The sequence below is a fragment of the Pan paniscus genome, chromosome 5 (assembly GCF_029289425.2).
Source record: "Pan paniscus chromosome 5, NHGRI_mPanPan1-v2.0_pri, whole genome shotgun sequence".
In the NCBI taxonomy this organism is placed as follows: domain Eukaryota; kingdom Metazoa; phylum Chordata; class Mammalia; order Primates; family Hominidae; genus Pan; species Pan paniscus.
This window is the reverse complement of record NC_073254.2, coordinates 99,428,439-99,451,966: the sequence shown is the minus strand read 5'-3', so window position 1 is coordinate 99,451,966 and position 23,528 is coordinate 99,428,439. Positions and strand designations below refer to the sequence as shown.

General features: G+C 36.8%; 1 pseudogene; it reads right to left on the bottom strand.

The window, feature by feature from the left end:
- Nucleotides 1-8,757: 8,757 nt before the first annotated feature.
- On the bottom strand, nucleotides 8,758-10,345 carry LOC100992104 (ADP/ATP translocase 2-like; annotated as a pseudogene).
- Between the last annotated feature and the right edge of the window lie 13,183 nt (nucleotides 10,346-23,528).

The window sequence follows — 23,528 nt, the reverse complement described above, 5'->3', positions numbered from 1 at the left end:
CTCAGTGAAGCTCCTCTCTGCTGTGCTCACCCTCCAGTTGTCCAGCAATGGCATTTTTCCTGGAGGAAGGACAAGAATTCCAGATCTTCAGAATGGGACTGAAAAAGCTGTAACACAAACAGGGCTGAAACACACCCCCCATTCACCATGTTGCAGGCAATCAGAAGGAGAGAAGGAGAGAAGAGCTACAGTCCTTCGGGGACCCCATGCCCAGGGGCTCCCCAAGCCAGGGCTGTGACACCCTCTTTGGGGGTCTGCAGTTCCTGGTGTCTCCAAGCTTCCGGGCACCAACTCATTTCCCTTGCCCAGACATGGGTACCCACATCAGAAGCTGCTTGCAGTACATCTGATCCAGCCACAGTCTGGCAAAGAGCTGGCCCCTGAGCCGGTGCCTGTGGTGGCACCTGGAGCTGCCTGCACTGTCACAGTGTGTCTGGAATTGGTGGGTTCTTGGTCTCACTGACTTCAGGAATGAAGCCGTGGACCCTCGCGGTGAGTGTTACAGTTCTTAAAGGCGGTGTGTCTAGAGTTTGTTCCTTCTGATGTTCGGATGTGTTCAGAGTTTCTTCCTTCCGGTGGGTTCGTGGTCTCGCTGGCTCAAGAGTGAAGCTGCAGACCTTCGCGGTGAGTGTTACAGCTCTTAAGGTGGCGCATCTGGAGTTGTTCATTCCTCCTGGTGGGTCTGTGGTCTCACTGGCTTCGGGAGTGAAACTGCAGACCTTCGCGGTCAGTGTTACAGCTCTTAAGGTGGCGCATCTGGAGTTGTTCATTCCTCCTGGTGGCTTTGTGGTCTCACTGGCTTCGGGAGTGAAACTGCAGACCTTCGCGGTCAGTGTTACAGCTCATAAAGGCAGTGTGGACCCAAACAGTGAGCAGCAGCAAGATTTATTGCAAACAGCGAAAGTACAAAGCCTCCCCACTGTGGAAGTGGACCCGAGCAGGTTGCAAGTGGTGGCTCAGGCAGCCTGCTTTTATTCTCTTATCTGGCCCCACCCACATCCTGCTGATTGGTCCATTTTACAGAGAGCCGACTGGTCTGTTTTACAGAGAGCTGATTGGTGTGTTTACAATCCCTGAGCTAGACACAAAAGTTCTCCCTCCCCACCAGATTAACTAGATACAGAGTGCCGATTGGTGCCTCCACAAACTCTGAGCTAGACACAGGGTGCTGATTGGTGTGTTTACAAGCCCTCAGCTAGATACAGAGTGCTGACTGGTGTATTTACAATCCCTTAGCTAGACATAAAGGTTCTGCAAGTCACCACTAGACTCAGGAGCCCAGCTGGCTTCTCTCAGTGGATCTTGCACAGGGTCGCAGGTGGAGCTGCCTGCCAGTCCAGCACCTTGCACCTGCACTCCTCAGCCCTTGGGCGGTCGATGGGACCAGGTGCCGTGGAGCAGGGGGCCCCGCTTATTGGGGAGGCTCAGGCCGTGCAGGAGCCCACGGCGGCTGAGGGCTGGGGGAGGGCAGGCACCTAAGGCCCGGGGAGAAATGGAGCGCAGCCCCTGTGGGCCGGCACTGCTGGCGGACCCCGTGCACCCTCCACAGCTGCTGGCTCGGGTGCTAAGCCCCTCACTGCCCGGGCCTGCGGGGCCCGCCAAGCCCACGCCCATCTGGAACTCTAGGTGTCCCTCAAGCGCCTCGTGCAGCCCTGGTTCCTGCCGGAGCCTCTCCCTCCACACCTCCCGGCAAGCTGAGGGAGCCGACTCCGGCCTCAACCAGCCCAGAGAGGGGCCCGCACAGCGCAGTGGCGGGCTGAAGGGCTCCCCGAGCATGGCCAGAGTGGACGCCAAGGCCAAGGAGGCGCCAAGAGCGAGCGAGGGCTGCGAGGGCTGCCAGCATGCTGTCACCTCTCAACAGCAGCCAGCATGCCTGGCTGTGAGCAGTGGCCCATGCTCACTCGCTTCCAAACCCTTCGCTGCTCCATGCCTGGCTCAGCCTTGGCAGGCGTAGGATTCAGGCCAGTAGCACAAACCGAGCTCAGCCTGCCAGGCCAGGTGGGTGGAATGAGCCGAGTAGGTCCAAACTCAGGCAAAGGTGCCACTGGCCAGAGAGGTTTCTGGCTGGAAAAACTACACTTAAGGATCCTGTGACAGTACCAGCAGAGTTGCTCTGATTGTAACCTAGCCCATCTGATTCTTCTTAATCTGCTATGATTCCTGTGATACTCTGGGAACTCTAGGGTTCCACAGGACAAGATTTGGAAACCACTGGTTTAAAGAATAAGAGATGTCATATATCATCATAATTTGGCTGACAGTAGCTTAAATAACACCTCTCTTTGAGGGAGTTTTAGTTGAAATAGGGATCAAAGTAACTGAACCTCAGTAGAAAAATTTCATAAATCAGAGTGAGTGGGAGAATTGGTAGTGAGGGAGGTGGCAGGCACAGAACCAATTCAATTGCTCTAAAATCATGTTATTCATCCTGTTACCTACTCCCTGGATGAAGTGATGGCCACAGACAATTTATTGTGAGACATTGTCATTAGAAGACTCTCGATACTTTTTGAGAAGCACACTGTTCACACAAATTAATCCTAATCCTACCAAATAGGCCAATTTATAAATATACCTAATAATAAATAGGCATTTGAAATGACTCCCAAGAAAGACTAGTAGAGAAGACTAAAATTCGAATACGATGATGGCAAATTAGGAAAAAGAATTTTAGATTTTTCTCCAAGTCAATCAAACCAGGCTAACATATTTAAAGGGAAAATGGCAAATGGTGATTATTTAGTGCCTGAGAGCCTGAGGGAGGGTTTTCTTTGTAATCTCAACCAAAGAACTGAATGTTCCAAAATGTCACTGAAGAACAAAATGTCATCTGGTGGAATTGATGGCTGACAAAATTAAAGCAAGTTGAAGAAACTATTACTTTGTGCCACGTATAGCCAACTTGTGAAACCCACTGCCACAGGAAGTTAGGGAGTTGAGCACCATAGTTGGATTTAAAATGGAATGAATAACTTTATGACTAATAAATGTCAGTGCCAGTTCTTCATGCTAAGATAAAAGGGGTAGTCAAAGTATACGTTTCAGAGCACAGGCCAAGTGCTGCAGGGGTTAGAAGTAGGGACCTTTCCCTTGTAAACACTGATATATAATTAGCCATTCAGAACACAAGAAACATTTTTACCTCTCTGCCAGAACTAGATACTGCCCCCTGCAGAAGTAGGGGTCCAGGAGAGGGGCTGCTGTGGAGTTAAGTGTGGAAGGATCCTCAGTAAATGGCCTGTGCTGAGCTTGCACAGCCATGAGCTACCAACAAGCAAGCAAACAAAAAAAAGTTGAGACTGTTCTCCTGCCACCCGCAGTTACCTCCTCCACCACCTCAAACATTTTCATGCTGAGCTTGCGTCCTACTGACTAAAATCAACATTGGGCCACCACCTTCTTCATCAGCTGAGTATCCTGGTGGTCCCATTCTGCTCTCCTCGCTTCAGGAAAAGATGTCTCTATTTCTGAGTGTCTGCTCATAGTTCCCATACATTCTCCCATCTTGATAATCTGGACTGGATCATGAAGAAACATGAAGATCCTTGAACACTTTTCTTGGTGCAGGTGTTCACAATTCAACAGCTTTGAGGGTCAAAGTAGGTAATGTAATTGTGTGCAGAAGCCCAAGTATAAGAACATTTAACTTCCAGAAATAGAATCAAACAGTCTTTATTTTTACTAAATTAGAACTAAATTAGAAGTGCATGGCATAATGTAAGCAGATATGATATTTTGGATTATATATTAAATTCAAAATAAAAAGATTAACTGAAAATTTTCAAACTCCAATTATTCTGATTTATAATTAGAAAACTAACATCTTTTTTCTATATAACATGGATTAGACTTTGTATTCCTCTTTAAAATAGATGTACAGAATTTGGCCTTGAATCCCTTAAATGAGAACAATATTTTGTTTTATTTTAGCTCATAACGGAGAACACATGTTTTCAATATAGGTTTACTTCCAAACATAGTTTGCTTTTATGTTTAGAGTAACTACTTTCAAGACATTGAAAACATCTAATTTTCTAACACCATCATATTTTGCTGTCAGTATCATATTATAATGCTACTTGGTTTATTTGATAACCATTCATTCTATCAGTATTACTTGTGAAAAACAAAGTGAAAAACATTTGTTTATTTTTAAAAAGTTTGAAGTTAGAGAACTTTGTTTGGAATTAGGTCTTCAACTCTGCAATTGGGGAATTCCTGTAATTTCCAATTCTGAAAACTGAGTCTGGTTTAAAAAGTGTGGTAGATTATTTCTTGCCAAAGAAACAATTCTTTCAAAAAATAAGATAATCAAAACATAAATTTTAAAAAATTTTATAAGCTCCCTTGCATTAAAAAAACTAATAATTACTTTTCATGGTAGCATTACTTATGTGATTTGCTTTTAAAATAGAACACCATTGAAATTTCTGTTGTTTCTCTCAGCTCGTTAAATTCTCATGCGTTATCTTTCTGTAGTTTGTTCATAATGATGACTTCAGTTGCATTCTTTTGACAAAGACATACTTTGTGTATTAAACATGTAAGAGTTGTCTCCAATTGTTTTCCTTGTAGAGATCTTTTATTTAACAATAAATAAGTTAAATTTATTCTTAGGTATTTTTTAAGTTATTGTAAATGAAGAGTGCCTTCTTGATTTCTCTGTCAGCTATTACATTATTGATAAACAGAAATACTACAGATTTTTGTATATTTTTTGTTTCTTTGTATATTTATTTAGTTTCTTTGAAAACAACTTTGTTCTCTCCTACTTTTCTTGAATTATATTGTCTTTGCAGTCTCTATGTTATTTTCCACTTTTGCTACAGACATGGAGTCACAAAATATTGCCTAACTACAGAAAAATAACAGCACAACTATAATAAAAATGGAAACTGATACGATCATTGTCACACTCAAAAGATGTGACTCTAGTAAATTGGAGAGAACATGCCATTCTAAAGAGAATGGCAATTATACAGTTCCAGCCAATTGCCACCTTGTAAGACTGAGGCTTAGTGTTGTGAGAACATCTGGATGATTCCAGAGAGTTCAAATACCCAGAAAACTTTCTCCCAAGTTTTAAATGTAACCAACTTATTGAAATATTTTTTACTGGTACGTAATATTTGTGTATTTTTATGGGGCTCGTGACATTTTCTTACATGCACAGAATGTATAACAATCAAGTCAGGGCATTTAGAGTATCCATCACCTCAAGTAGTTATCATTTCTATATGTTGGGAACATTTCAAATTCTCTCTTCTAGCTATTTTGAAACATATGATACGTTATTAACTATAATCATCCTACTCTGATAATAAATATTCATTCTGTCTAACTGTTTCTACCCTTAACCAGCCTCTCCTCATGCCCTTCCCACACACTCTTCTCAGCCTCTGGTAGCTATCATTCTACTCTTTACCTCTACAAGATCAACTTTTTTAGCTCCAATATATGAATAAGAATATGCTATATTTGTTTTACTGTGCTTGGCTTATTTCACTTAACATAGTGATCCCTAGTTCTGTCCAAGTTGCTGCAAATTACAGGATTTCATTCCTTTTCTAGTCAAATAGTACTCCATTGTGAGTATATACCACATTTTCTTTATTCATTTATCTGATGTTAGACACTTAGGTTGATTCCATATCTTTGCTATTGTGAATTATACTGCAGTAACCATGAGGGTACAGATATCTCTTTGATATACTGATTTCCTTTCCTTTAGATAAATACCCAGTAATGGGATTGCTGAATTGTATGGTAGTTCTATTTTTAGTTTTTAAAGAAATTCCTATACTATATTCCATAGTGGCTGTACTAATTTACATTCCCACCAACAGTGTGTAAAAGTTCTTTTTTCCCTCTACATCTTCATCAGCATCTGTTATTTTTTGTCTTTTTAAATAATAATAGCCATTCAAACTAGGGTAAAATTAGATTAGTAATATTGAACTTTTTAATATACCTGTTGACATATATGTATGCCTTCTTTTGAGAAATATTTTTTCATGTACTTTGTCCACTTTTCAAATGGGATTACATGCTTTCTTGCTGTTGAGTTGTTTTGGTTTGTTGTCTTTTTTGGATATTAGTCCCTTATCAGATGAATAGTTTGCAAATGTTTTCTCCCATTCAACAGGTTGTCTTGTCACTCTGGTTGTGATTTCTTTTGTTGTGCGGAAGCATTTTAGTGTATTATAGTCCCGTCTGTCTACTTTTGATTTTGTTTCCTGTGCTTTTGAGATCTTAGTCGTAAAATCTTTGCATAGACCAATGTCCTGAAGTATTGTTTTCTCCTAGTAGTTTTTATGTTCAGGTCTTATGTTTAGGTCTTTACTACATTTTGAGTTGATTTTTGTATATGGTGAGAGATAGAGGTCTAGTTCATTCTTTTGCATATGGGTATTAAATTTTCCCAGCACTATTTATTGAAGAGGATGTCCTTTCTCCAGGGTATGTTCTTGGCGCCTTTGTTGAAAATAGTTGGCTGTAAATACCTGGATTTGTTTCTAGGTTCTGTATGCTGTTCCACTGGTCTATGTGTCTGTTTTTAATACCAATACCATGCTCATTTGGTTACTATAGCCTTGTAACATATTTTGAAGTCAGTTAGTGTGACACCTCCAGCTTTGTTCTTTTTGTTCATAATTGCATTTGCTATTCGGGATCTTTTTTGGTTCCATACAAATTTGAGGATTCTTTTCTTTCTGTGAAAAACGACATTGGTATTTTGATAGGAATTTTGTTGAATATGTAGATTGCCTTCAGTAGTATGGTCATTTTAACAATATTAGTTCTTCCAATTCAAGAGCATGGGATGTCTTTCCATTTATTTGTGTCATCTTCAATTTCTTTTGTCTTCTTTTCTTTAGAGACAGGGTCTCACTGTGTCACTCAGGCTGGAGTGCAGTGGTGTGATCATAGCTCATTGTAACCTCAAACTCCTGGGCTCAAGAAATTCTCCTGCCTTAGTCTCTCAAGTAGCTAGGTCTATATAGACATGTGTCGCCATACCCAGCAATTTTTTTTTTTTTTTTTTTGAGAGAGAGAGGCTCTTGCTATGTTTTCTAGGCTGGTCTTGAACTCCTGGACTCAAGAGATCCTCCCACCTCAGCCTCCCAAAGTGTTGGGATTACATGCATGAGCAATCACACTCAGCCCTCTTCAATTTCTTTCATCAGTGTTTTGTTGTTTTCCTTGCAAAGATCTTTCATCCCCTTGGTTAAATTTATTTTTAGGTATTTTTAAGCTATTGCAAATGAGATTGCCTTCTTGATTTCTTTTCAGCTATTTCATTATTGATAAATAAAAATGCTATTGATTTTTGTATATTTATTTTGTTTCCTGCAAATTTGTTTGATTTATTATTAAGTCTAAGAGTTTTTTGGTGGAGTCTTCAGATTTTTCTAAATAAAAGATCATGTTATCTGCAAAAAGAAACAGTTTGACTTCCTCTTTTCCAATTTGGATACCTTTTATTTCTTTCTCTTGCCTAATTGCTCTGGTGAGGACTTCCAGTATATAAATATAAAACTCACTGGTAGAGCAAACACACAAATAAGGAAGAGAAAGGACTCATGTTACCACTACAGAAAACCACCAAACTATGATGACAAACAATAAAAGAGAAAGAAAGAAACTAAGGACATACAAAACAACCAGAAAACAATTAACAAAACTACAAGAATAAGCCTTCACTTACCAATAATAACCTTGAATGTAAACAGATTAAATTATCCACTTATAAAATATAGACTGGCTGAATGGGTCCAAAAACATATGACCCAATTGTATGCTATCTACAAGAAACTCACCCCACCTGTAAAGACACATATAGACTGAAAGCAAAGGAATTTAAAAAAAAATTCCCTGCAAATGGAAACCAAAAGTGAGCAGGAGTTGCTATACTTATATCACATAAAAGAGACTTTGTGTCAAAACAGTTAAAAAAAGAGACAAGGACGGTATTTAGATAAAGGGGTAGTTTCAGCAAGAGAATATAACGATTCTAAATACATATGCACCCAACACTGAAGCACCCAGATTTATAAAACAAGCATTATCCAAAGGGAGAGATAGACTTCAATGCAATAATAGCTGGGGACTTCAACCCCCATCAACACTAGACAGATATTCTGACAGAAAATTAACAAAGAAACATTGAATCTAAAGTGAACTTAAATTTCACTTTAGATCAAATAGACCTAACAGACACCTACAGAACATTTTATTCAACAGCTACGGAATATACATTCTTCTTCTTGGCACAAGAAACATTCTCCAGGTCATATGTTTGGCCACAAAATGAGTCCACAATTTTTTAAAAATCAAATTTATACCAACTGTCTTCTCGGACTATAGTGAATTAAAACTAGAAATTAATAAAAAGAGGAATTTTGGAAACTATGCAATTACACTGAAATTAGACAACATTCTCCTGAACAACCATTGGTCAAGAAAAAAAATTAAGAATAATTTTTTTTAATTTTAGATTTTTTAAATTTCTTCAAATTTGTTATGTATCAGGAGTGACTGAAATAAAAAATATAATCGAGTCCCATCATCATCACCATCATCATCATGGAAATGGCTTTAAGAGAAAACTGGTCAGATGAATATTATTGCTTCTAATTTTCAACGAGTAAATAGTTGCCACTGATAAATTGACAGCCAGTAGTCTGTCAAGAATGCTCAAGATATGTTATATAACACAACATACCTGCTCATGGGGGAAAAATCCTAGGAAATACCTTATGTGTAGTTCTTGATTTAATCATACAAGACAAGCACAAAAGCACCACCTGTGCCTCTGAGAACACTGGACCATGCACCCTTGAGAAAAGCTTTGCCCCCTTCATCACTAGCAATCTTCCTCCAGCAGTCAAGCATGCCTGTGTACACGAGGTCAGTTCCTTTGCACCCTGACTGCATCATCATGCGGGGGCGAACTGTGTCAAGTGGATAGGAAGCCAGCCCAGCAACAGCCCTGACAGTCTGTGCGATCATCCAGCTGATGACAATGTGAGTGTTCTTGGGATCCGGAAGCATTCCGTTTCTAGTGTCATAGATACCGAAGTAGGCAGCTCGGTAGATGACAATAACCTGCACAGACACGTTAAAGCCTTGGTACGGGCCCTTAATCCCATTAGATTTACATATCTTAACCAGGCAGTCACTGAGGCCTCGGAATTCCCTTTCGCTTCAGCTTTACCCACATCGGCTGCTAGACCAGTATGGGCAAAATCAAGAGGGTACACAAAACACAAGGATGTGGCCCCAGCGGCACAGCCTGATGCCAGATTCCCTGCAAAGTAGAGCCAAAACTGGGTCCTCTTGTCCACCCCACACAGGAAGATCTGCTTGTATTTATCTTTGAAGGCGAAGTTGAGAGCCTGGGTGGAGAAGTATCTGAAGACAGTGGCCAGGTTACTGCGCCAGAAGGACAGGACTCCCCTGCTCTTTGGGAATACGGACCACGCGGTCTATAATGCCCTTGTATTGCTTATCTGCGGTGATATGTTTGCTGGCATGCTGCACCTGCATCAGCAGCTTGACCTGGTCGGTGGGTGCTACTGCTATCTTGAAGATGGCTGTGGCCACTCCACCTCCCAGGAAGTCCTTGGAGAAGGACACAGTGACATCTATCATGTTGAAAGGAAAGAGGAGGCAGGCTACTGCGGGACGGGACTGGGTCGGCAACCGGCTTTGACTCTGGGGCTGCAGGAGAAGAAAATTTTTAAAAATTGAAACGAATAAAAATGGAAACACAACAAGCCCAAACCTGTGGACTACAACAAAAAACAATGTTAAAAGGGAAGTTTATAGTAATAAACACCTATATCCAAAAAATAGAAAAATTTCAAACAATCTAATGAAGCCCTTTAGGAACTAGGAAATCAAGAACATGCCAAACCCAAAATTAGTATAATAAAAGAAATAATAAAGATCAGAGAAGAATTAAACAAAATATAGATGAAATAAACAACATAAAGGATCAATGAAACAAAAAGTTGGTTGTTCGAAAAGATAAATAAAACTGATAAACCACTAGCTAGACTAATAAGAAAAGAGAAGACCCAAATTTTAAAAATCAGAATGAAAAGGAAATATTACAACTGATACCACAGAAATACAAAAGATCATCAGAGATCTTTGACATGAACATATCATATGAACAACTATATGCTAACAAACTGGAAAATCTAGAGGAAATGAATAAATTCCTGGATATATACAACCTACCAAGATGGAATCTGGAAAAAATAGAAAACCTGAACATACTAATAACAAGTAATAGATTAAATCAGTAGTAAAAAGTCTTCCAGGACAACAAAAAAGCGTCAGGACCAAATGACTTCACTGCTGAATTCTATCAAATGTATAAAGAAAAATTAACACCAATTTTCTCCAAAGTATTCCAAAAATTTGAAGAGGATGGAATTCTCCCTAACTCATGCTATGAGGCTAGCATTACCTTGATATCAAAACTGGACAAGGACACAACAACAAAAAGAAAACTAAACCAATATCCCTGATGAACATAGATGCAAATATCACCAAAAGAATACTAGCAGACTGAATTCAATACCATATCAAAAAGATAATACACCACAATCAAGTGAAATTTATCCCAAGGATATAAGGACGGTTCAACACATGCAAATCAGTAAACATGAAACATCACATAGACAGACTAAAGGATAAAGACAATATGATCATCTCAATAGACACAGAAAGAGTATTTGTTAGAATTCAATGTCTCTTCATGATAAAAAGAAAAATCCTCTCAACAAACTAGGCATAGAAGGAATATACCTCAGCATAATAAAGGTCATATATGATAAACCCACAGCTAACACCTTACTGAATGGGGAAAATTTGAAAGCCTTTCCTCTAAGAACTGGCATAAGACAAAGATGCCCTTTTTCACCATTCCTATCCAGCTGATCCTGGCCAAGCTGGGTGCCTTCAAAATTTTGAAAATGCAATCATATCACTACACACCCGCTATAATGGCTGTAATTCAAAAGACAAATAAGTTTTGGTAAGGATGTGGAGAAACTAGAACCCTGATAACATTGCTTGTAGGAATAGAAAATAGTGCAGTCACTTTGGAAAACAACTTGGCAGTTCCTCAAAAAGTGAAACTTAACCTACAATTCAACAATTCTACTCTTAGGAATTTACCCAAGAGAAAGAAAACATATGTCCCCACAAAGACATTTATACAAAAGTTCATGATAGTATTATTCATAATAGCACCAAACTGAAAACACTCAACTGTCTATCAATTGGTGAATTAATAAACAAAATGTAGAACATTCATGTAATGAAACATTACTCAGCCATAAAAAGAATTACCTTCTAATATATGCCATAGAATGAATGATCTGCGAATCATTATGCTTAGTGAAAGAAGCCAAATTCAAAAGAGTATATATTGTATGTCTCCATTTATGTGAAATGTCCAGAATGGACAAACTTATTAAAACAGAAAATTAGATAAGTAGTTGCTTATTACCTCAGAGGGTGGGGAAACTGAAGGAAAATGGGGAATAACTGCTAATGCATATGCAATTTCTTTTGGGGATTATAAATATGCTCTAAAATGTGTTGTAGAGATTGCTGCATAACTCTCTGAACATACTGAAAGACATTAAATTATATACTTCAAATAGATCAATACTATGGTATGTGAATCATATCTCAATAAAGCTGTTGTTATTCAAAAATGAAAAATGCAGTAGAAAATGGGAAGCTAAGCTTTAGGAGAGCTAACGAGAAGAAACAACAGAATGGAAAGCGGGTCAGCAGTGAGACAAGGAAGCTGCGCATTATATATTGGAGTCTGGTGAGCAGAAGGTCTGGAGCTGGTGGGGTGAATGACTGAGGGATTCATTCCTGAGTCTACCCAGAGCTGAGTGCTTAAGGAATATTGGAAGATAATGCTCGATAGCATCATTAGGGGGCAGAATAACAGAGTCAATACCGGCGACCAGCTGTGAATAACCAGTACCTACCAGGTTTTCTGGATTTACATGATCGCATAGAGAGAGGGAGGGATCCCTAATGATCAGGGACATTAGATGTCCCATTATTGATGAGAGTGGGATCTCAGTGTGGATTAAATTTGATTCAGATAAATACTGCAAGAAAACTGGCTGAAGTAGGTATGATGATTATCTCATTGATATTCATTCCCTTTCTTCCCCTTTATGTAGTGACCATGAAGTCTGGGGAGACTGATCTTCAAGGACAGGCCCTGAATGGTATCAGTTACTCAAAGTAAACCCATCTCCTTTGCCACAGTACAGATCTACATCCCATAAAATGTTGTGCTTTTTGCTATAATGGTTCTTAAAAAGTCATATCATTTTCAGACAATTCATTTTTTTCTATGGGGCTTTTCCTTTTTACCCCAAAGCACACTAAATGAAAAATAGAAGTAGTAGGAATAATAAATAATCAAAATAATAAATATTATTTTTGACATTGACACATTCAATTTACTCAAAGACATGTTCAATTTACTCAACACAACATTTTCTAGTCAGACAATTTCATATGAATCTAATTTGAATTTTGAGCAATGTCTGGAAAAACACAAAACAGTTGACTTTGCTTATGTATGCCAAATAAGAGGGATAGAAGATTTGCAGCTTCCACAATGCTTAGTATGTTGTGAACCTACACTATTTCCACATGTTTCAAAGCTTTCATTTTCTTAGCTTTGATTTTATCCCAAAAGTATTTTGTATGCTATAATTTTTCAGTGTAGTTTAAGAGCAAGATCACCAGAGTCCCAAAAGTTTTAACAAGTGATGAAGAAAATGGTATGAAAATAAGACAAAGAATAGATCAGTAAACCCTTAGTATATTCTATTTTATGCCTAAACTTGAATTTTTGTTTTCAAATTATTGGATTTTTAAAAATTGTGTTAAGTTATTTGAATTGTTATATAAAATTATCAAGTACCTTGAGTTGGGACTAAATGCATCACAATTTTTCTTTCAAAATGAAAAAGTATTTTTTGCACTTAGCAACAGAATTTTCAGGAAGGAATTAGATATTACACAAGGAATATGTTTTAAGTAATCCAGGACTAAGTTAATCAAAGCATGACATTTCTCTTATAGGATTTGGTTCAGTGGTTGCCCATTGGGAACCATATGAGTCAGAAAACTCATATGATGGTTGGGGAAGGGTTCCCTCTCTTCTTGATTGTGGACATAAAGTATGCAGCTCTGTGCTGCATTTTGTGACCATGTCAGAGAGATAGATAGCTTTGGATTGAAGCCTATATGACAGGCAGAATGAAGAGGCAGAAAGAATCTATGGCTTTGAGGATATGATTTAGCTGCCAAATTAAACTAAAAAGAAAAATCATATTTCTTGGGTTTCTAGTTATGTCTCTGCTGTTTACAGTTTGTTACAGCAAACTGATCTGGGTTTTTTTTAATACATTTCAACCAAAAGTGTCATAAAATGGGTTTTTAGTTTCCAAAAGTATGGCAGAATACATGTGCAGAGAAATCCTTCCAGGAGTAAGAAAAATAATATTAAGTAAATACATAAAAATTTTTTTCAGAACACTGCTGAACTGGAAGTAAAGAAATGGAACTAGATGAAACAAACAATGAGAAAGTACGATTCCATGAGGATTAGCTGAGCCCTAGAGCTTGCATTATCCTTGAGAATATCTGCCAATTATTATAGCTCGAAGTCTGGGTTTTAATTGGCAAATGTTTGAAGAACAGAAGCCAAAACAGGTGCCAGAGTAGAGTAGAGAAAGTAGGATCAGAGATACCTGCATGAAACCAGGACCACTCAAAGCGTGTCACTCACAGTGGGTAAATAAGAGACAAATGTGACCCACAGCAGGAAAGATGTTCCTTCTCTTTGCATGGAGCAGAAATAAAGAAAATAAGTCCCCCCTGAGATGTCTTAACCACAAGCCATATTCCCATCATTTTGCCACTGAAACTGATATTGCCTAAAAAAATTTAAACTAGATGTTGAGTTTGAAAGTTGGTAATGCCCCAGGTACTATTGTTATGAAGAAATGTATTTTATTTGCAGGCCTCAAATAAAATATTATGAACTCACAATAAAAATGATTAATACACATGCAAAGAAGCAACCATGAATCAAAAATTTAGCATAAATAACAATTGTAGAAGCAGCTGTACATTAATAAAAATAAAACACTTCAAAACTTTTGGAACATAGCCAGTAGTCTTCATAGGGAAACTTAAAGCCTAAAATGCTTGTATTAGGAAAAAATCAAAACATGATTACCTAAGCAGTCATTTTAAGACATTAGAAAAAGAAGAGCAAAAGTCAGTCATTCTCCACTTCACTCGATGATGATACATGCTGAGAAATGCATTGCTAGGCAATTGTGTCATTGTGCGACCATCAAAAGGTGTACTTACATAAGCCTGGATGGGATAGCATACGCACACCTAGGCTATATGGGATAGCCTAGTGCTCAGAGGCTACAACCTGTACAGCATGTTACTGTACTCAATATTGTAGGCAATCATAACACAATGGTATTTGTATATCTATACATATCTAAATATAGAAAAGGCACAGTAAAAATACTGTATAAAAGATTTTTAAATGCTACACCTGTTTAGGGCACTTACCATGAATAGATCTTGCAGGACTGGAAGTTTCTCTGGGCGAGTCAATGAGTGAGTGGTGAGTGAATGTGAAGGCCTAGGACATTACTGTATACCACTTTATAAACACAGTACACTTAGGCTATACTAAATTTATTTTAAAATATTTTTCTTCAATAATAAATGAATCTTAGCTTACTGCAACATTTTTACTTTATAAATTTTTAAATCATTATTAATCTTTTTACTCTTTTTTGTAGTAACAATTAGCTTAAAACACAAACACATTGTACAGTTGTACAAACATATTTTTCTTCATGTTTTTATTCTATAAGCTTTTTTCTGTTCAAAAATTTTTTGGTTTACTTTTGTAACTTTTTTGTTAACTAAGACACAAACATTCACATTAGCCTAGCCTATACAGGGTCAGAATGAACAATATCACTGTCTTCCACCTCCATATCTTGTCCCATTGGAAGGTCTTCAGGGCAATAACATGCATAGAACTGTCATTTCCTGTGATAACAATGCCTTCTGGAACACCTCCTGAAGGACCTACCTGAGGCTGTTTTACAGTTAACATTTTTTTTCATAAGTAGAAGGAATACACTCTAAAATAGTAATAAAAAGTGTACTATAGTAAATACATAAACTAGTAACATAGTCCTTTATCACCAAGTATTATGTACTATACATAATTGCATGTGCTATACTCATACATGACTGGCAGCAAAGTGGGTTTGTTTATACCAGCATCACCACAAACATGTGAGTAATGTGTTATGTTACAATGCTAAGAAGTCACTGTGTGAAAGGAATTTTTCAGCTTCATTATAATATTATGGAGGGCATCATATATGCACCCTGTTGTTGACTGAAATTGTCATTATGTATTGCACAATTGTAAACCCAAAAAATGTAGGAGTAAGAAGAAATAAAATAATAAAGACAAGAGCAGAAAAACATAAAGTAAAAAACTTCATAATTTTGAATCAACAAAACCAAAAATGATTTTCTGAAAAACTAAAGATTTTGACAAACGTCAGGCAAGATCTATTAAGGAAACAAAAGAGACAGCACAAAAGATTAGGAATGAATAAGAAGGTGTAATTAAAGAGGCGGCTGAGATCAAAATGACAAGAAAATATAAGTAACTTTAATGTTAACACATTTGAAAAATTAAGTGAAATGAACAAAATACTTTTAAAAGTTACCAAAATTGACTCAAAATTAGTCAAGAAATAAAAATCATAAGGTTATCTGTAGTACATAATTCTCCCTTGAGGAAAACAGCAGATCCATACAGTTTTACAGGAGCGTTGAAAGAAACATTCAAAGAAAGATAACTCCAAACCTGAACTTCCAGTTAATAGAATAAAAGAGAAGGTTTTCCAATTCAGCTTACATATTTAATTTATTTTGTTATCAAAAGTAAAGAGAGTAAAAGAAAGGGGAAAAACAGGCCAATCTTATTAATGCAAGGACAAAAAAAATTCTTTTTTTCTTTTTTTGAGATGGAGTTTTGCTCTTTTCTCCCAGACTGGAGTGCAATGGCACGATCTCAGCTCACTGCAACCTCTGCCTCCAGGGTTCAAGTGATTCTTCTGCCTCAGCCTCCTGAGTAGCTAGGATTACAGGCGCCCGCCACTATGCCCACCTAATTTTTGTACTTTTAGTAGAGACGGGGTTTCACCATGTTGGCCAGGCTGGTCTTGAACTCCTGACCTCAGGTGATCCACCTGCCTCAGCCTCCCAAAGTGCTGGGATTACAGGCATGAGCCACGGTGCCCTGCCAAAAAAATTCTAAAAAAAGAAAAGTATAAATTGAATTCAGCAATGTAAAAAAAGATGACATATAATTACCAACTATGATATACTCTAGGAATGCAATTTTAACATTATAAACATTAGATTTAACATTATAAAATCTATTAAGTAATGTATCACATTAATATATTAAAGGAGAAAATATTATTTTAATAGGCATAGAATACACAGTTGATAACATTTAATAATCATTTTTGATACAAAACCCCAGTGGACAAGTTATAAAAATGAATTTCTTTAACCTGAAAATGTTATGCATGGAAATTTTATAGCAAACATTATAATCAAAGGTGAATCATTATAATCATTCACAATATAACTATTGCTATTCAATATTGGATTAAATATAGTGCAATAAGAAAAAAAAGAAATGCTATAAGGATTGGAAAGTAAATTATTATTATTCAGAAATAACATGGTTTTCTACAAAATAGGAAACCTGAAGGAATTCTGCCCAAATTATTATAATTCATCATTTGGGGAAATAATGCAATAAATTTGTTAAGTTTCTGCCAAAGTTACCAGTTATAAGATTAATAACTAAAAGTCAGTGGCATTTTTATATAGCAGCAACAGCTAGAGAAAAATTTCAAAGCATATTATTTACAATAGTTAAAAAAAAAAAGTACGCAGTAAGATTCTAACAGAAAGTATGTAAAAACATGTTTTTCTTTAGTTGGTTGTTTTTGTTTGGGTCATTTTGAGTGTGTTCCTTAAGGCAAATCAAACAGAAACCTAGGCTGTCATTTTAGTGGGGTTTCTAAAGGGAGTAGAGGTAAAATGGATATTTTTAAAACAGACTTGCATCCAATCCTTTTTTTTTAAGTTCTGCCTGTATCCTACTTCCAGAATAACAGGGGTCAAGAACCCTGAAGCTTTGCAGATTCTACAATGGCAATTATTGTGCTTCTAAATTTTTCTCACTAATGGCTTTATTCAGATTTCATGGATCTGCTAAATCAGTTACCACACAACCATCCACCATTCAGATTCCACTACCTTCTCCCCTCTCATCCCTTTGCCCTGTAGCATTTCCACTTCCCCCACCACTTTCTCTTCCCTTCAATCCCTTGGCAGTTTTTTTGGGAGTTTCTGGGAGAATGTAGAGTTGAGTATGTGTGTTTAATTCTCTATTTTTACCACTGGCCCACTCTAACTTTCTACAAGCATATCTCTGAGAGATATTCACTTGGAAATCAGGTTAATCAAGTATTTATTTGGTAATGGAAGAAAAACCATGCTCTTTTTTCCCAGCAGGACTGATTGTTCCTGGAAACTCTAACCAGTGGACAGTAACACACTAATTGGCTTAGCCTATATGCCAAGTTTATTTAACCTGGGCTGAGGGTATTACCAGTGACTGAGTCAGGGTCAAGTATAATAAATGGTTCCAGGGGGATAACAAAATTTTGCTCTTTGGGGCCTGTTTAAACGTAGCTTTCCTCTCAGGAGTAGGGCGAGAAGAATCTAAGGCACCCTACCAGCTCCCCCAAAAAGCAGAACTTTGATGCTTTTGTGAGGCCAAAATAAACAAGGCATGACAGCAGTGCTTTATGCCTTTCCCTCTTTTCGTGACTGAGAAGAAAAGATATACAGTAATGTAATGACATGTCTTTTGGACTTGCCCTTTTGCAACTGATATTTAATATGCACTGGTTGCTACTGCTGTGCTTTCTCAGACTTTTCATATTATGCTTGTACCTCAAGGTGATTGTTCACAACTGACATCGTTTTAGAAATACTTTTTAATTATGATTTAAAAGATAATAGTTATAAGAACTTTACTAATTTAGGCTGTGGATTCTTATCTATAGCTGAACAAAATTACACTCTAATTTCCTTCAAAACTTGTAATTTAGCACAGAATCAAATCTTTCCTTTCATCTTCAGATCTTCTGCCTAGTTTCCAAATCCCTAGAGATCAATCTAATCCTCTAAGATTCTCTTCCTTTTAACTCTTTCCTTTTCGAGATCTCAGATCATGAACCCTCTTTTCAAAACCTATTGTCGAGGAACTGGCATCAAATCTAGGACAACATTTAAAATGTTGAACAATTGAGCTAATGACCACTGACCTAGGAGATTTTGTTTCTATATTCATCACAGGTGCCCCTGTATCCTCGGAAAATACCTTAACCCCAGCTTTTCTTTGTAAATGAAAATTATAGTATTTGTAATCAGTGTCTTTATGCAGAGGAAGCGTGTATAGAAAGAAAATATATATAAAAGTGTCAGTGTGTACTATTGTTCCCAGTTTTCTATGGTTAGTACTGAAATAGTATGAAAAAGATAATAAAATAAAAGTGAAAGGAGAAACAAGAAAAAAGAGAATAATGAGAATTATATACAAGAATATAAAGTGATTCTTTTAGAGGGAAATGTAGACATAGATTTCTTCAAGAAGCTTCTGCCCAAATAAGTGATGTAGGAAAAATCATCATGAAGTATATATAACGAGCTTAATAGAAAAACTAACAAAGCAGTGAATAAAAATAAAAGGAAGACTTTGTTATCTCAGTTGGAGAAAATGGGAAGTGAGACGTTTATTTTGTAGAAATATTATTTTAAACAAGCCTTAAAAAGATATTTTTTAATGTTCAGAAAAGAAATGTCATGCTGCCGTATTTATATGTTAAAAAAAATCTGCTTGGCTTTTTAAAAATTGAAACTGCACTTGTTTCAACATTATATCCCCCTTGAAGCCTTTCCCAATTTCCAAAACAAAATTAATTACTCTCCCCTTAAGGTCTCATAGGACTTTGAAGTTACTTGTCTTGTAGCATTGTAGTTAACATTGTCTGTGTTATTCCTCCCCCTTAGGACGTGAGCTACTCTAGGAAAAAAATAATATGACTTATTCTTTTAACCCCAGGGCTGAGATCCATAATACGAATGAAAGAGAATTTTCTTTTTTATTCTCTTCTGCTATGTATTGCCTTTTTAAGGTGGACATTTAACTGGACATTCAAACTTGTTTATGACAATGTCTCTTCACACTCATTTACAAGATATTATCCTTTCTTTTACTTAAGATATAAGCTCTTTCTAAAATTCTAATTCTATTACACCAAATATATATTTTATATAAAATAAAATGGCAATAATATCTATCTGCATTTGGTGATGATGTTTATCTTCCATATAAACAGACAGAATTTCTTTATCAGTGTATTACTATAACACAGTTAAATGCCTTAGTAGAATTTTTAAAAAGTCACCTGTACCTGACTGCAAGTTGTTTCCATGCAGAACTTTGCCAATGACAATACCCTGTTTCATTGAGTAGTTTTCTAAATTTGAGGTACATCTTGTCAGAAACCAGCGGAGAAAAAATATATAATTATTCCAAGCTTTCAAGACACAGTTGACTCTTTTACAACCTCCCCTTACCTCCCAAATAATTGTCTAAATGAAAGGAATAAAAACAGTAGGGTGGTTTTGTTTTGTTTTGTTTTGCTTTGAGATGCTTGAGTTAATCACTCAAGGGAGAAAAGAAAGTAAATGATATAGTATAACTCCATTGACAAAGGGACAAAGTATGGGTTAGGCTATAGATCTGAAGATTTCCTGTTTGGTTCCCATTTCAACACTTCTGTCATTAACTGTATACTTTTGCTCACAACATTTTAATCTCTCTTAGACTAAAAAATATACAGAACAATATGATAGCCAATCCTCTTTCCAATACATCTGCAGTGCTCCCACCTTATAACAAAACCTTTTTCTATTTCTGTAAACAAAGTACGTTGGTTGGGATTAAATCCTGACCCACCCCACATAGAATTCCAGTCTACACCAAGTAGTATTGCAGGGAAGCTCTAGCATGCATGCATACATAATCACACTCCATGCCCTCAGGGTTGGAAATGTGGTTATATCTGATGATATAAAGCAGCTTTGAGCTGGTGATAGGTTAACATTAAAAGGATTAAGGCTTGCTTTGACATGGGCTGACATACAAAAATTAGATTTAATGCTAACAGCTGGAATGCTCAAGAAAATAAAGAGTAAGTAAGGGAAAGACAAATGGAGTTAAATTAGAACAAGTGGGTGTTAAAGGCGTGCCCAGGATTATTTTCAACTCAGTTTTAAAATGTTTCAGTCAATGTCTAAAAAAGGTAGAGTTGGCATTAATTCTCATCAATGATTATAAAATATAGAAAAAAAAGTCTCAGGTGGAAATTTTCATCTTGCAAGGTAACTATTGTACCACTGCAAACTTTTTTTAAAGAGAAGTGACTAATCCTGGAGCTTTTTAAGTACTTTCAGCTTCACCACACTTGAAAAACATGCTAATATTTTAAAATCTAGAAGACCTGTTAAGTCTCAGGAGGCAGATTTATTTTTCTCTCCGCATATTAGCCAGAAAATTAACTTACAGGTCTGAGCCACACAGGTTAACCTTGATTACAAAGCTTTTGATGGCTGACGTGGAGTGCACCTCAAGGTATATTTGCTGAGCTGCAGGTGGTTGATAAGAACCAGGACATAAGTATGCACTAATTCCTTTTCCCCTATATACCTCTTTGCTCCGTGGACTACCTGTGTCAGAGTCATGGGGCTAAGGGTAGGGCTGATTAAAAGTGCAATTTTTTTGCCTCCACTCCAGACCTACTGCAGCAGAAACTCTGAGAGTGGTGCTTAGGAACAAGCACCCCGAGTGATTCTCATGCTTATCAAAGTTTGAGAACCTTTGACCTATTTTCTGACTATTCTCAATATTCTCCACAGCCAATCTCTCATCTTATTTTTACTGGGAAAAAAAAACAAAAACAAAATGAAACAAACAAACAAAAAACACACTTGATAAACATTGTCTTTCTCTGGCTCGGATGGTGGGCATTACTAAAGTTTGAGGTCTTCACTCTAGAAAGTCTGGTAGATGAGACAAACATGAAAACAAAATGTGCCCATGCTGTTGACTTTGCCTGAAGTGCCACCATCATCCCTTCCCCATAGAGCCCTGCTAAATTCCTTCCTTTTCATTCTCAAGACTCAGTTGCTATAGCTCCTCCTATTGACTCTGAAAGCAGAGCTCATTATCTCCTCCTTTGGGCCATTATTTCATATTACTGTGAAATTGACAAACCATAGAAGTGCCATTACAGTGTGACTGAAACTGTCTCCTCTGTAAAACTGCTCACTTGAGGGCAAAGAGAAAATTTCTTATTATTTTATCCCCAATTCCTAGGTGAGTGTCTGGCACAGAATTAATGTTCCATCATTTTTGGTGAATGCATAAGTGATAAAGAGAGTTCACAGGATATGGGGAGGTGATTAAATTTTGAAAGCAGCATGAATTGTGGTGAGATACTAAAATTAAAACATAATACAGTAATCTTCAAAAGTTATAGAGACCCACATTGCCTATAGCAAACACTTTACTGGACATTGGTAAATTTGCCCGTCCTATGATAAATTAAAGGGTGAATCTGGGAAGTTCAAGAACAGAAGACAGAAGCTTGATTTCCTTCCCTTTGGTGGTTCTGGGGACTTGGTAAGGACAATTAATTAGCTGTTGCTTAACTCAGTTCCATTAAGAATGCTTATTTTTACTTTCAGCTGTTACCATCTTAAAGTCTCTGACAAGTATAAGGATAAAGATTTGTGGGTCTCTTTAACAATTATTTGATGCACATGGTTATGTGCATAAAACATAAAATGTTTTTTATGCTTTTAGAATTGAAAGTCTCTAATATCTTTAATTCCAGATGCTAATCCATCTAGTTTTACAAATTCCTCTATCCCTGGGCTTTACAGACTATAGATTATATTTTATACTAGTAAGTATCATTAAAATGCTGATAAATTATCATGTCACTGATTCTAAGATTTACTTTTTAAAATATTTCACATGGCAGAATTCAGAATTGTCTTAAAACTGATGATGTCTTATTTTAAATGAAATATTGTAGCTTTATTTGTATCAATAGTAACACTAAACAACTACAAGGGATATCAAATGTTATAGCTAAAGCTCGTAAAATATATAATTAAATATATACTTAGCACATAAAGAATTTACTTGTAAGAGAATTGAAAAACAAAATTTAATGAATTTCTGTATTTAAATCCTTCAGGAGTAATAAAGAAGACACAGCACTTTATTTCTTAAGCTATGAAACAGACCTCAAAGTTTAATGTATATCTTTATCTTTTTCTTTCACACCTGAAGCTATGACTTTGTGAATTGTATGTCTTCAGAAATTAAAGACTGACTGAAAGTTTATTCCAAATCATGCACATAGGGAAGTACTCTTTGGGCTAAGGAATGTAACTTACGTCAGAAATACAAGCATACCTTGGCGATACTGCAGGTTTGGTTCTAGACCACCACAATAAATTGCAATAAAGGGAGTTACACAATTTTTTTGGTTCCCTAGTGCATATAAAATTTATGTTTATACTTTACTGTAGTCTATTAACTGTGCAATAGCACTATGTCTAAAAATAATTTGCATACAGTATTTAAAAATACTTTATTGCTAAAAAATTCTAAACATCATCTGAGCCTTCAACAAGTAGTAATATTTTTTGCTGGTGGAGATTCTTGCCTTGATGCCCATAACTGCTGACTGTTCAGGGAGGAGGTTGCTGAAGGCTGCTGTGGCTGTGGCAATTTCTTAAAATGAGACATCAGTGAAATTGGCTGCATTGATTTCTTTTTTCACAAAAAATTTATTTGTAGCATGTGATGCTGTTTGATAGCATTTTAGTCACAATAGAACTTTCAAAACTGAAGTCAATCCTCTCAAACCCTACCACTGTTTGATTATAAGTTTGTGTAATATTCTAAATTCTGTTGCCATTTCAATAATGGTCACAGCATCTTCATTAGGAGTAGATTCCATCTCAAGAAACCACTTGCTCATCCATAAGAAGCAACTCCTTATCCATTCATGATTTCTTATGAGGTTGCAGCAATTAAGTCACATCTTTAGGCTCCACTTTTAATTCTAATGATCTTGCTATTTCCATCAAATCTTAAATTACTTCTTCCACTGAAGTGTTGAACCCCTCAAAGTCATCATTGAGGATTGGAATCAACTTCTTCCAAACTCCTGCAA